Below are 13,066 nucleotides of genomic sequence, written 5' to 3' on the forward strand. Positions count from 1 at the left end.
GCTCCCCAGCTCCGTGTGTTGCCATGGAGATGATCAGTCCCAGCATGCCCTGCTCCCCCAGCTCCGTGTGTTGCCATGGAGATGATCAGTCCCAGCATGCCCTGCTCCCCAGCTCCGTGTGTTGCCATGGAGATGATCAGTCCCAGCATGCCCTGCTCCCAGTGTTGCCATGGCGACAGCGTCCCGGGCCTGCCCTGCGCTGTCAGACCGGGCTCCCCTCCGGCGCTGAGCTCCGCGCCCCGGGGCTGCGCTGGGCCCGGGCGGGGCGCGCTCCTGTCAGCCCAGCGCCTGTGGGGCCGAGGGCTCCCCCCGTCCCGGGGCTGAGCTCCTCGGGGCTCCCCGCGAGCGGCCCGGGGGCGCGTCGGCTCTTGGCCCCGCCGCAGGCCCCGGAGCCGGGGAAGGAGGCGTGGAGCCGAACGAGGTCGGAGCCTTCGCGGAGCCAAAGCGAAGCAGACGCGGCGGGGCCAGTAATTGCGGCCGCGCACAGGCGTCGGGATCCGTCACCGGCCGCATGCGGGCCCGGCTGGGGCCAGTGGCTGCGAAAGGCTCCGGGAGCTGGGAGACGCCGTTGCGATAAAGCCCGGGCTGGCGGCGGGGGGATTTCCGCTCTCCCCACCTTGCCTGGGTACAGGTCGCCGCAGGACGGGCTGCAGCAGCAGAAGTTGCTCCTTGGCGCAGCTAGTCCCGGGGCCCTCCAGAGGCGAGGCAGTGCTTGACTGCCTCCTAAGCAGAGCACAGGCTCAGGTCCAAGAGGTGGCTACCGCTGGGCCGCTTGGTCACAGTGACCATAACATAACTGAACGTAACGTCCTTGTGGCGGGGAAAACACCGCAGCGGCCCACCACCGTAGCATTTCATTTGAGAAAGGGGAACGACACAAAAATGAGGTAGTGACTTAAAAAGAAATTAAAAAGGTACAGCGCAAACAGTGAGATCCCTGCAAGCTGCGTGGAAACTTTTTGAAGACACCGTAATAGAGGCTCAACTTAAAGGGGTAGCCCAAATTAAAAAAAACAACATAATAAGAGGACCAAAAGAGTGTCACCGTGGCTAAACAAAGTAAAAGAAGCAGTGAGAGGCAAAAAGGCATCCTTTAGAAAGTGGAAGTTAAATCCTAGTGAGGAAAATAGAAAGGAGCATAAACTCTGGCAAGTGAAATGTAAAAATACAACTAGGAAGGCCAAAAAAGAATTTGAAGAACAGCTAGCCAAAGACTCAGAAAGTTATAGCAATTTTTTTTTTTAAGTACATCAGAAGCAGGAAGCCTCCTAAACAACCAGTGGACGATCAAGATGCTAAAGGAGCAATCAAGGATGATAAGGCCATTGTGGAGAAACTAAATAAATTCTCTGCATTGGTCTTCACAGCTGAGGACGTGATGGAGATTCCTAAACCTGAGCCATTCTTCTTAGGTGACAGATTTGAGGAACTATCCCAGATTGAGGTGTCATTAGAGGTGATTTTGAACAAATTGATTAAGCAGTAATAAGTCACCAGGACCAGATGGTATCACCCAAGAGTTCTGAAGGAACTCAAATGTGAAATTGCAGAATTACTAACTATAGTTTATAACCTATCATTTAAATCAGCTTCTGTACCAAATGGATGGAGGACAGCTAATGTGATGCCAATTTTTAAAAAGGGCTCCAGAGGTGATCCCGGAAATTACAGACTGGGTAAACCTGACATCAGAACTGGGCAAACTGGTAGAAACTATAGTAAAGAATAAAATTGTCAGACATATAGATGAACATAATTTGTTGGGGAAGTGTCATGTTTTTTATAAAGGGGAAATCATGCTTCATCAATCTATTAGAATTCTTTGAGGGGGTCAACAAGCATGTGGACAAGGGGGATCCAGTGGATGTAGTGTACTTAGATTTTCAGAAAGCCCGTGACAAGGTCCCTCACCAAAGGCCCTTAAGCAAAGTAAGCTGTCATGGTATAAGAGGAAAGGTCCTCTCATGGATCAGTAACTGGTTAAAAGATAGGAAACAAAGGGTAGGAATAAATGGTCAATTTTCAGAATGGAGGGAGGTAAGTAGTGGTGTCCCCCAGGGGTCTGTACTGGGACCAGTCCTATTCAACATATTCATAAATGATCTGGAAAAGGGGTAAACAGTGAGGTGGCAAAATTTGCAGATGATACAAAACTACTCAAGATAGTTAAGTCCCAAGCAGACTGCGAAGAACTACAAAAGGATCTCACAAAACTGGGTGACTGGTCAACAAAATGGCAGATGAAATTCAGTGTTGATAAATGCAAAGTAATGCACACTGGAAAACATAATCCCAACTATACATATAAAATGATGGGGTCTAAATTAGCTGTTACCACTCAAGAAAGATCTTGGAGTCATTGTGGATAGTTCTCTGAAAACATTGACTCAATGTGCAGCGGCAGTAAAAAAAAGTGAACAAAATGTTGGGAATCATTAAGAAAGGGTTAGATAATAAGACAGAAAATATCATAAATCCATGGTATGTCCACATCTTGAATAGTGCGTGCAGATGTGGTTGCCCCATCTCAAAAAAGGTATATTGCAATTGGAAAAGGTTCAGAAAAGGGCAACAAAAATGATTAGGGGTATAGAACGGCTGCCATATGAGGAGAGATTAATAAGACTGGGACTTTTCAGCATGGAAAAGAGATGACAAAGGGGGGATATGATAGAGGGCTATAAAATCATGACTGGTGTGGAGAAAGTAAATAAGGAAGTGTTATTTACTCCTCATATCACAAGAATTAGGGGTCACTAAATGAAATTAATAGGCAGCTGGTTTAAAACAAAAGGAAGTATGTTTTCACACAACACACAGTCAACCTGTGGAACTCCTTGCCAGAGGATGTGAAGGCGAAGACCATAACGGTTCAAAAAAGAACTAGGTACATTCATGGAGGATAGGTCCATCAGTGGCTATTAGCCAGGATGGGCAGGGATGGTGTCCTTAGCCTCTGTTTGCCAGAAGCTGGGAATGGGCAACAGGGGATGGATCACTTGACAATTACCATTCTGTTCATTCCCTCTGGGGCACCTGGCATTGGCCACTGTCAGAAGACAGGATACTGGGCTAGATAGACCTTTGGTCTGACCCAGTATGGCTGTTCTTTTGTTCTTATGTTCTAAAAAGAATCTTCTCCACAGGGTGGTTCGCCCTCGTATAGGGTCCTGGCACTATCCTGAATATTGATATCCGTGCCCAACCTTCCATGCCCAATCTAATTTCCTCACCCAGATAAATCTTAGGATAGAATTTACTTACTCTATAGGATATATTCTTATGTATTGATACTGATTATCTCATTCTCATAACTGCTATCTTTGATCTGAGCTGTTACTTCCATGTTCTTGCACTGTACCCTGTGGTTACCACTATGTTCCAGAATTCTGTTAAACACATTCAGTTCCCCAAAGTTAAAAAGGGGTAGCTGGTAGGCCATTTATCAGTGCCAAAGATTACAAACACTCATGGTAATTTGCTCTTGCTAATTATACAGGATATAGGCCTGTAATTTCCTTGCATTACAGCCAAATAAAATGAAGTAATATTTACTGAAATTATTCAGCACAAAAACATCAGTCAAAACAATATAATCAATCAAACCAATAAAGAAAAAGGGATGATATAATATAGCAGGCTAGCCCCGTGGGCTGCAAGGTGCAGGGAGCTGCTGTCTTTGGAGGCCACTTGGCTTCGGGTGCAGGCTGGCATGCTAGAATTCTTCACCCCCATGGTGCGAGACACAGAGCATCGCGTGTTGGGAGCTGTGGTCTCACCGATGTCATGGAGCAAAGCATGCTATCTAACCTGTCAATGAATAAACTGCCCCCAGGTTCCATGACTTCTGCCCTTTGAACTGTCATTTGAGGGCTTCCATCATGAGGAATCATGGCATTGTGATGGCTCTAACCAAAGGAGCAACAGGTTCTGCTTGAACTGCACATGGTCGCTGGTGCACTGGTCGCTGGTGCACTGTCGACCTTTAGGACTTGTCCCCTGGAACAACAAAGTCTTTGGATCAGGATGCTGATGTTGTGTCGTCCCTGGCTAAAGATGCAAATAAAAGCACAGTGAATAGATGGAATTAACAGTCCCGCTGTCAGAGCTAAGCACTGGGAAAGCTCAGCAATGGCCACACAGCATTCTCAGATGAGGCTTGTAATATGCATAGAACATATCAGAGGTTCTCAACCAGGGGTACCTGTACCCCTCGGGGGTGCAGAGGTCTTCCAGTTGGCAAGTTAACTCATCTACATTAGTGTTTCTCAACCTGGGGGTCGTGACCCGTGGGGGTTGCTGGACAGGTTTAGGGGGTTGCAAGTGCAGGGCCAGTGTTCAGGGGTGGCAAGTAGGGCAATTGCCCAGGGCTCCACACCACAGGGGGGCCCGCAAAGCTAGTTACATGCTTCAGCCCCAGACAGGGTGGCTCGGGCCCAACCCCAAGTGGCAGGGCTCAGGCTTCAGCCTCCTTAAAGGGATACAGGAGTCTGAAAGGTTGAGAACCGCAGCAATAAGTCCAGCTTTTAGGGAACCACCCACCCCGAATATCACTGGAGAGTCCTGACTTTGATAGGGCTGCCTTGATTCACGTCCAGAATTGCTTTGGAGATGAGGTCCTGGCCTCATAGGGGATTGTAAGCACAACAGTATGTCAGGGTAGCGTATTGAGCTGAAGACTGTGTCATGACACAATGCAATGTTATCACAGTGTCATGTAACACAATGCCATGGGACACAATGATTTTGTCCTGAAAACCAGCCTTAAAGGTGGTAACCCCACCTGAACTCACAGTGCAGAATTCAAAAGGAAAGTAAATACAGGTGCCCTGCAGAGTGGAGCTTCCCACAGCGGCCTGTGCAAACTAGTTTTAGAAGGGCTATCCAGGAGATGGCGTATTTGGAACCCCATCTGTTATAATACAATTAATAATAACACTGAGCATGTTACAGCATCAAAGTGTTGTACAATTAATTAATTAACCCCCTAGCCACAGTACAACTTCCCTGAGATTCCCGTAAGGCCCCTGCCCAGTCCTTGATTAGTCCCTCTTAAAGACCCATTCCTGCCACGCTCCTTATACTGACTCAAGCTGATTTTATAAAAAAATCCCTATTTATTGTTCTCCTTCCCCAACCTCTGTCCCCTTGTCAGTCTGTCCTGCGACTGTGAGCTTCCTGGGCAAGGGTCATGGTCGCTTTTTGAATGGCTGGAAATTGTCTCCCACAGGCTCTGCTGTAAATAAATTCCAAATAAACAAATTGTAAAGGAATAAATAATGATTCTATAACAAACATCAGTCACAATGACATGGGGAATATTAGGTTTCAGAGTAGCAGCCGTGTTAGTCTGTATTCACAAGTGAGCTGTAGCTCACGAAAGCTTATGCTCAAATTAATTTGTTAGTCTCTAAGGTGCCACAAGTACTCCTTTTCTTTATGGGGAATATTGTAACACAGAATCACACAAATGTCGGGCTGGAAGGGACCACGAGAGCTTATCTAGTCCCACCCCCTGCCCTTAGGCAGGGCCAAGTAAACCTAGACCAGCCCTGACAGGGGCTCGTCCAGCCTGGTCTTAAAAACCTTCAATGACAGAGATTCTACCACCTCCCTTGGACACCTGTTCCAGAGTTTTAACTATCCTTAATTAGAAGCTTTTTGTAATATCTAACCTAAATCACCCTTGCTGCAGATTAAGCCCATTGCTTCTTGTCTTACCTTCAGAGGACGTGGAGAACAACTGATCACCATCCTCCATACAGCAGCCTTTCACATACTTGCAGACTCTTATCTGGTCCCCGCTCAGTCTTCTTTTCTCAAGACTAAACATCCAGATTTTTTAACCTTTCCTCAGCGGTCAGGTTTTCTAAATCTTTTATGTTTTCAAAATCATTTATGTTGCTCTCCTCTGGCCTCTCTCCAATTTGTCATACAATCATAGAATATCAGGGTTGGAAGGGACCTCAGGAGGTCATCTAGTCCAACCCCCTGCTCAAAGCAGGACCAATCCCCAACTAAATCATCCCAGCCAGAGCTTTGTCAAGCCTGACCTTAAAAACCTCTAAGGAAGGAGATTCTACCACCTCCCTAGGTAACGCATTCCAGTGTTTCACCACCCTCCTAGTGAAAAAGTTTTTCCTAATATCCAACCTAAACCTCCCCCCCTGCAACTTCAGACCATTACTCCTTGTCCTGTCATCTGCTACCACTGAGAATAGTCTAGAACCATCCTCTTTGGAACCTCTCAGGTATTTGAAAGCAGCTATCAAATCCCCCCTCATTCTTCTCTTCTGCAGGCTAAACAATCCCAGTTCCCTCAGCCTCTCCTCATAAGTCATGTGTTCCAGACCCCTAATCATTTTTGTTGCCCTTTGCTGGACTCTCTCCAATTTTTCCACATCCTTCTTGTAGTGTGGGGCCCAAAACTGGACACAGTACTCCGGATGAGGCCTCACCAATGTCGAATAGAGGGGAACGATCACGTCCCTCGATCTGCTGGCTATGCCCCTACTTATACATCCCAAAATGCCATTGGCCTTCTTGGCAACAAGGGCACACTGTTGACTCATATCCAGCTTCTCGTCCACTGTCACTCCTAGGTCCTTTTCCGCAGAACTGCTGCCTAGCCATTCGGTCCCTAGTCTGTAGCGGTGCATTGGATTCTTCCGTCCTAAATGCAGGACCCTGCACTTATCTTTGTTGAACCTCATCAGATTTCTTTTGGCCCAATCCTCCAATTTGTCTAGGTCCTTCTGTATCCTATCCCTCCCCTCCAGCGTATCTACCACTCCTCCCAGTTTAGTATCATCCGCAAGTATCATGTGCAGACATCTCTGGGGTGAAGCACAGCAGTAGAACAGTGCACAGCAACACTGCACAACAGAACAGCCTCTGTTTTCAAACCCCAGGACTTGACACTTCCGCATCGATGGTGCCTCCGTGTCTGCCTGTGTTTGAACTGCCAATGTGGCTTCCAGAGCTGACTGAATTACAACTCCTCAGGTCAGGGGCTTGACTCCTTCTCTGTCTGCAAAGTGGCCTGTGCACTCTGTAAATGATAATTACTCCGCATCACAGATGTGTTGCTTCCAGCCTAGACCCTGATCCTGCAACCTGGACTATGCTGGACAGAGGGACAGGGATGGCTCTTAGAGATATTACGGAGAATGAAGCAGCAAGATCTGGAGAGGGGCTAGAAGTGTGGCGCAAGGGAAGAGGAGCTGGGCCCCAGGCGACCGGCCAGGGTGACGTCAATCACCTGTTATTATTCTACCTGTTCTACAGGTGGATAAGCTGGGGCCCAGGCAGGTTGCTGAAGATCACACAGCAAGTGAGTGGCAGAAGTGGGAACAGGACTTGTGAGTCCTGTCTGCTGGGCTCTTGCACTGACCACTAAGCTATGCTACAACCACAGTTAAGCCTCATGAGAGTGTTGGGAACACTGGGGCATGGCCACTAGGTAACTCGAGGGGATGGAAGACCACGAGTGTCGATGAAGCCCCCTTGCACTAGGCCCCGGTGTCCTTGGCCCCCCCTCCTGCCTGGAGGCACTCGCAGCAGCTCTGCGTGCTAGGCCCAAGTGTCCTTGGCCCCCCCGCCTGGAGGCACTCGCAGCAGTTATGCTGAGGATCTGCAACAGTATGTTGCAGAGTCAGACTGCCTGAAATTAAGCAAGGCCAAACAGGGGAGATATGGAAGAACAATGCTGAATAAAGCAGCTTTATGTATAGTTTAACAAATGATACAGAGAATCAGGGAACTAGCTGGGAACTGGATTGGCTGGCTATATGGATACTTGGGGCAGCTTGCTATTGGATAAGTATGCTGGGAAAAAGGATGTATAAAAGCCTGTATAACTTCCTGCTCTGTGTGCAGGATTTGAGATTTTATTCTCCCTGTACCTTTTTGCAGCTGCAAATAAACTTTTCTGCTTCTCCACCCCGTTGTGATTATTGGGTGTAGCACACCGGGTAACGAACCAACTCAAGCTGTTGTTCAGCCTCTCGGCACTGGGTGCCGGCAACAGCTTTTGGCGTCCCTGGGTGGGCGACGAGGCTGCAATTTAGCCTTGCCCGGACCCCTCCTGGAGGTCAAGGATTGCGGCGAGAACCGACGCCCAGCGCGCACCGGTGAGTTCACCGGGGCCTCGGAGGAGACGCGATTTGATTGACCCCAGAGGGCACAACGGTGCAACGCACTCATATAGTGGAGAAGCTGTTGTGGACGGCGGTGAAGAACCGGTCCCTTAGACATGGGGGAGGAGCAGCTGCAGGCCACGGTGAAGAACCGGTCCCTTGGATAAGGTAGGAACCTTTTAAAATCCGGATTGTATGCTCTGTTGGAACCTGGGGACGCCCAGAGTTACCCTGTAGGTATGGGACAGGGACAGAGCTCAGAGGTTAGGGCACGGTGTACGCCCCTAGAGTGCATTCTAGCAAACTGGAAGGTATTTGGTGCGGATCCGATGACTAAGAGCCAATTAAAACGATTCTGTACAGTTGACTGGCCTCAATATCAACTAGAGGACCAGGAGTGGTGGCCACCAGGAGGGTCAATTAATTAGAACACGATCCTTCAGTTACTCCTGTTCTGTCGGAGAACAAGGAAATGGAATGAACATATGTATGCGCATTTGTTTCTGACTTTATGTACTCGACCAGATATTTTACAGCGCTGTAATCTGACTCCGACTGGTTCGGTAGTAGCTAATGTTAGTCCCCAGACCCCCAACCCCTACTGTAATGGCAGAGCCGGTGTCCCCTTCGGCCCCCACACTCCCACCGTATTAGGGTAGGATGCCTCGGGTTACAGAGATTGCCCCCTCGGTGGGACTCTATCCTTTGCTTACCGAGACTGTTGTGGCTTGCCCAGGGGCAGACGGACGTCAGGCTACCACTATGCAAGTTTAAACCCATGTGCCATTCAATCCAATAGACTTAGCAGCTTTTAAAACACAGGCTGGGGAATTCTCAACAAACCCAAACAGGTTTATTTCAGTCTTTGAGGGGTGCCTCAGTAGTCACAAGCCGATTGAGACGACTGTAATATCCTCCTGAGAACCCTGTTGTCTGAGGTGGAGAGGGATCAGGTTACAGCTAAGGCAAGGGGAGCACCAGCGTTCAAGCGAAAAAAAAAGAAAGGAATCTATCTGTCAAGTTCCTCTCCAAATAATTGTAAGCGGCTCAGGGCATTTCTGGGTATGGCAGGCTTTTGCAGGATATGGATCCCAGAGTTTGGACTGTGGGCTAAACCCCTGTACGACTGTGTAAAAGGAGCGGATCATGACCCCTTCTATTGGACTCCAGAGGCTGACAGGGCATTTAAAATCCTGAAAAGAAAATTGATGGAAGCCCCAGCTCTGGACCTGCCGGATCTCTCTAAGCCGGTTTCAGTTGTATGTACATGAACAAAGGGGGGTGGCCCTAGGAGTGCTTACACAGCTGTTAGGAGCATGGAGACGTCCCGTGGCTTATTTTTCTAAGCAATTGGATCAGGTTGCAAAGGGTTGGCCGGCATGTTTACGGGTGGTCGCAGCTACTGCCCTAGTGCTTGAGGAAGCGGAGAAGCTAACATTGGGAGGGGTTATGCAAATCTATACTCCCCACATGGTCCGAGCCTTATTGGATGCAAAGGCAGGGCTTTGGCTCACCCAGGCTCGGATTGCTCGGTACCAGGCTAAGCTGTTAGAGAACTCTGAAGTCACCTTACAGCCTTGCCCCTCCCTTAACCCAGCCACTCTCTTGCCAGAAACAGAGGAACAGAAACATGACTGTTTAGAGATCATAGATGTCCAGTACTCCAGCCGTCCGGATTTAAAGGATGCACCCCTCCCAAATGCAGATTATGAGTGGTACACTGATGGTAGCAGTACTGTAATAGATGGGCAAAGGAGGGCGGGTTATGCTGTTGTGACCCTCCATGACACTGTGGAAGCTGAAGGTTTGCCTGCTGGGACCTCTGCCCAGCTTGCTGAACTAATAGCCCTGACCCGTGCACTTGAACTGTCAAAAGGAAAGCGGGTCAACATTTTTACTGATTCAACGTATGCTTTTGGTGTGCTGCATGCTCATGCTGGCCTATGGAAGCAAAGGGGAATGCTGACAGCCCAAGGCTCCCCAGTCAAGTATGGGCCCCAAATCCTCCGGCTCCTAGAAGCCGTACAACTCCCCTCGGAAGTGGCGGTGGTACATTGTAAAGCCCATCAAAGGGAGGATCAAGATGTGGCCAGAGGTAACGCTTGGGCAGATAGAGAGGCTAAGCATGCTGCCACCCTGCCATCCCCTCAGACTGAGAACGCCCATATGCATGCCCTTATCCCATCAGTAAGGGAAACTTCCAACCCCTCAGTACTCTGCGGAGGAGAGACAGCTAACTGACAAACTCAGTCTCCGGGAAAAGGAGGGATGGCTCCATTCCCCAGAAGGGAAGGTCCTCTTACCAAAGGGCCCAATCCGGCCAGTGCTTCAGAAACTACATCAAACCACTCATGCTGGCAGGGAAGCACTTATCCAGCTAATGGGAAAATACTTTATCACTTCCGGACTCCGACCCCTGGCTGCCCAGGTACAAGCGGACTGCTTAGTCTGCCAAAAGAATAACCCCCGACCGGGACATCCTGTGCCACCAGCTGCCCTAGAACCCACTCCGGGCCCTGGACAAGTGTGGCAAATAGACTTTACTGAGTTTCCCCGGACCCCAGGGTTCAAATATCTCCTTGTTATAGTGGATCGGTTCAGCGGATGGCCAGAAGCCTTCCCATGCCGTAACTGCACTGCCAGAACAGTGGCCCTCAAGTTTGTTAAGGAGCTCATTCCTCGCTTTGGACTCCCCCTGTGAATGGAATCTGACAATGGGACACACTTCACGTCAAAAATCATCCAAAGCATCTCACATGCCTTACAGATCCCCTGGAAACTCCATACGCCCTGGAGACCGCAAGCCAGTGGGGTAGTGGAGCTTATCAATCAGACCCTTAAACGGCATCTCTCAAAAGTGTGCCAAGAAGCCTCACTGCGATGGCCTGATGCTTTGCCCCTTGTCCTACTCCGTATCCGCATTCTCCCAAAGGGTAGATTAGGGCTCAGTCCCTTTGAAATTATGTTTGGAAGGGCATGGCCCATGAATGGCACCCTGGTTCTGTCAGGGGAATGGGAGTTGGGTAATGGTTTTTTGTCACAGTATATGTGTTCCTTGTCTGCTGTTCTCTTGTCTCTTCACAGGTATACCAAGGATTCCCAGCCTGTCCCCTTGGACTCTCCCGTTCACTCCTTACAGCCCGGTGACTCTGTGCTTGTTCGCACCTGGAAAGACGAGCCTCTCCAGGAAAAGTGGAAAGGATCCTATACCATCCTGCTGATCTCTCATACAGCGGCAAAGACCGAGGGACACAAGAACTGGACCCATCACTCTCATCTGAAGGCAGTAACCGCCCCCTCGTCAGCAGGACAGTGGACCGTCCAACCTGCTGACTCCTCATCTAGTGACGATCTTGGGCTAAAGCTACTGTTTAAAAGACACAAATAGCGGGCACCTTAATGCTAAAATGGGCCCACCCAGGTACTGGAGACCCTGGGTTGGGAAAACTCTGGTCATAATTAATTGGGTAACATTGTTATTCTCTGTATTGGTATTTCCAAACTGTGCATATCGGGAGCATAACTCCTTTGTTTTGCTTGCGCACCATGTTGCTACTTTAACAAACCAGACTGATTGCTGGGTATGTGCTCCGACTCCCCTGTCCCCCAAAACGGGAATGCCCCTTGACATGCTGCCCCTGACCCTAGCAGAATTAGCCGCCACCAAAGAGCAGGAAAGAACGAACTCACCGTTCTGGAACAAGACCTCTTTACAGCAAGCCACCTATCAGGACCAGGAGTATTCAGTTGCAGTACTCACTGAGGGAGTATTATGTTTTACCCGAAACCAATCTGATCACTATGGGCATCCTGTGGGAAAGAGCTCCTGTGTTATTACACAGTGGGCTGATGGGTACTGGATAAAGACCAAAAGGGGAGGCCAGCAGTGTGGGTGTAGTGGTTCCTCCCCTTTTAGGGAAACACAAATAATCTTACCACAAAAAAGGGGTTTGGAAATGTAACTTGCTGTCCAGTTAATATCTCCAATGTAGCAAGCCCAAGTGAGAAAACTCAGAGTCAAGGCTGTTGAGTGTTCTCAAAGGGGGGAGTTGTTGGGAACACTGGGGCATGGCCACTAGGTAACTCGAGGGGATGGAAGACCACGAGTGTCGATGAAGCCCCCTCGCACTAGGCCCCGGTGTCCTTGGCCCCCCTCCTGCCTGGAGGCACTCGCAGCAGCTCTGCGTGCTAGGCCCAAGTGTCCTTGGCCCCCCCGCCTGGAGGCACACACAGCAGTTATGCTGAGAATCTGCAACAGTATGTTGCAGAGTCAGACTGCCTGAAATTAAGCAAGGCCAAACAGGGGAGATATGGAAGAACAATGCTGAATAAAGCAGCTTTATGTATAGTTTAACAAATGATACAGAGAATCAGGGAACTAGCTGGGAACTGGATTGGCTGGCTATATGGATACTTGGGGCAGCTTGCTATTGGATAAGTATGCTGGGAAAAAGGATGTATAAAAGCCTGTGTAACTTCCTGCTCTGTGTGCAGGATTTGAGATTTTATTCTCCCTGTACCTTTTTGCAGCTGCAAATAAACTTTTCTGCTTCTCCACCCCGTTGTGATTATTGGGTGTAGCACACCGGGTAACGAACCAACTCAAGCTGTTGTTCAGCCTCTCGGCACTGGGTGCCGGCAACAAGAGCATGGGCCCAGCTTGAGCCAAGTCAATGGAGCTCAGTCGCGTCACAGCTGCTGAGGGTCCGACCCTCACAGGAGGGCTCTGCTTTTGCAGCCTGAAAGTTCTTAGACCTTCATTTTGAAGGGCACATTCGTCCTCTATGACAGCCAGGTGCTAAGCTAAACTCCAGCTCACGCAGCTCCCCCCTCAGAAGAGGCTTAGTGAGGTCCAGACTACGGCATGGTGGTGGCAAAATACATGAGGGCAGGTCATGGAAATTGGCTTTCTGGAACCGAGCGGGAGA

The 13,066-nt window shown here is 49.2% G+C and overlaps 1 long non-coding RNA gene across 1 annotated transcript; it reads left to right on the forward strand.

Annotated features, from left to right (window-relative positions):
• Positions 1-6,176: 6,176 nt before the first annotated feature.
• Positions 6,177-12,695, forward strand: LOC142072091 (uncharacterized). The gene is made up of 2 exons (XR_012668348.1): positions 6,177-8,306; positions 11,223-12,695. It is a non-coding gene; the product is annotated as an uncharacterized LOC142072091 (long non-coding RNA).
• The last annotated feature ends 371 nt before the right edge of the window (positions 12,696-13,066 follow it).

This window comes from Caretta caretta, chromosome 5 (genome assembly GCF_965140235.1).
Source record: "Caretta caretta isolate rCarCar2 chromosome 5, rCarCar1.hap1, whole genome shotgun sequence".
NCBI classification, from domain to species: Eukaryota; Metazoa; Chordata; order Testudines; family Cheloniidae; genus Caretta; species Caretta caretta.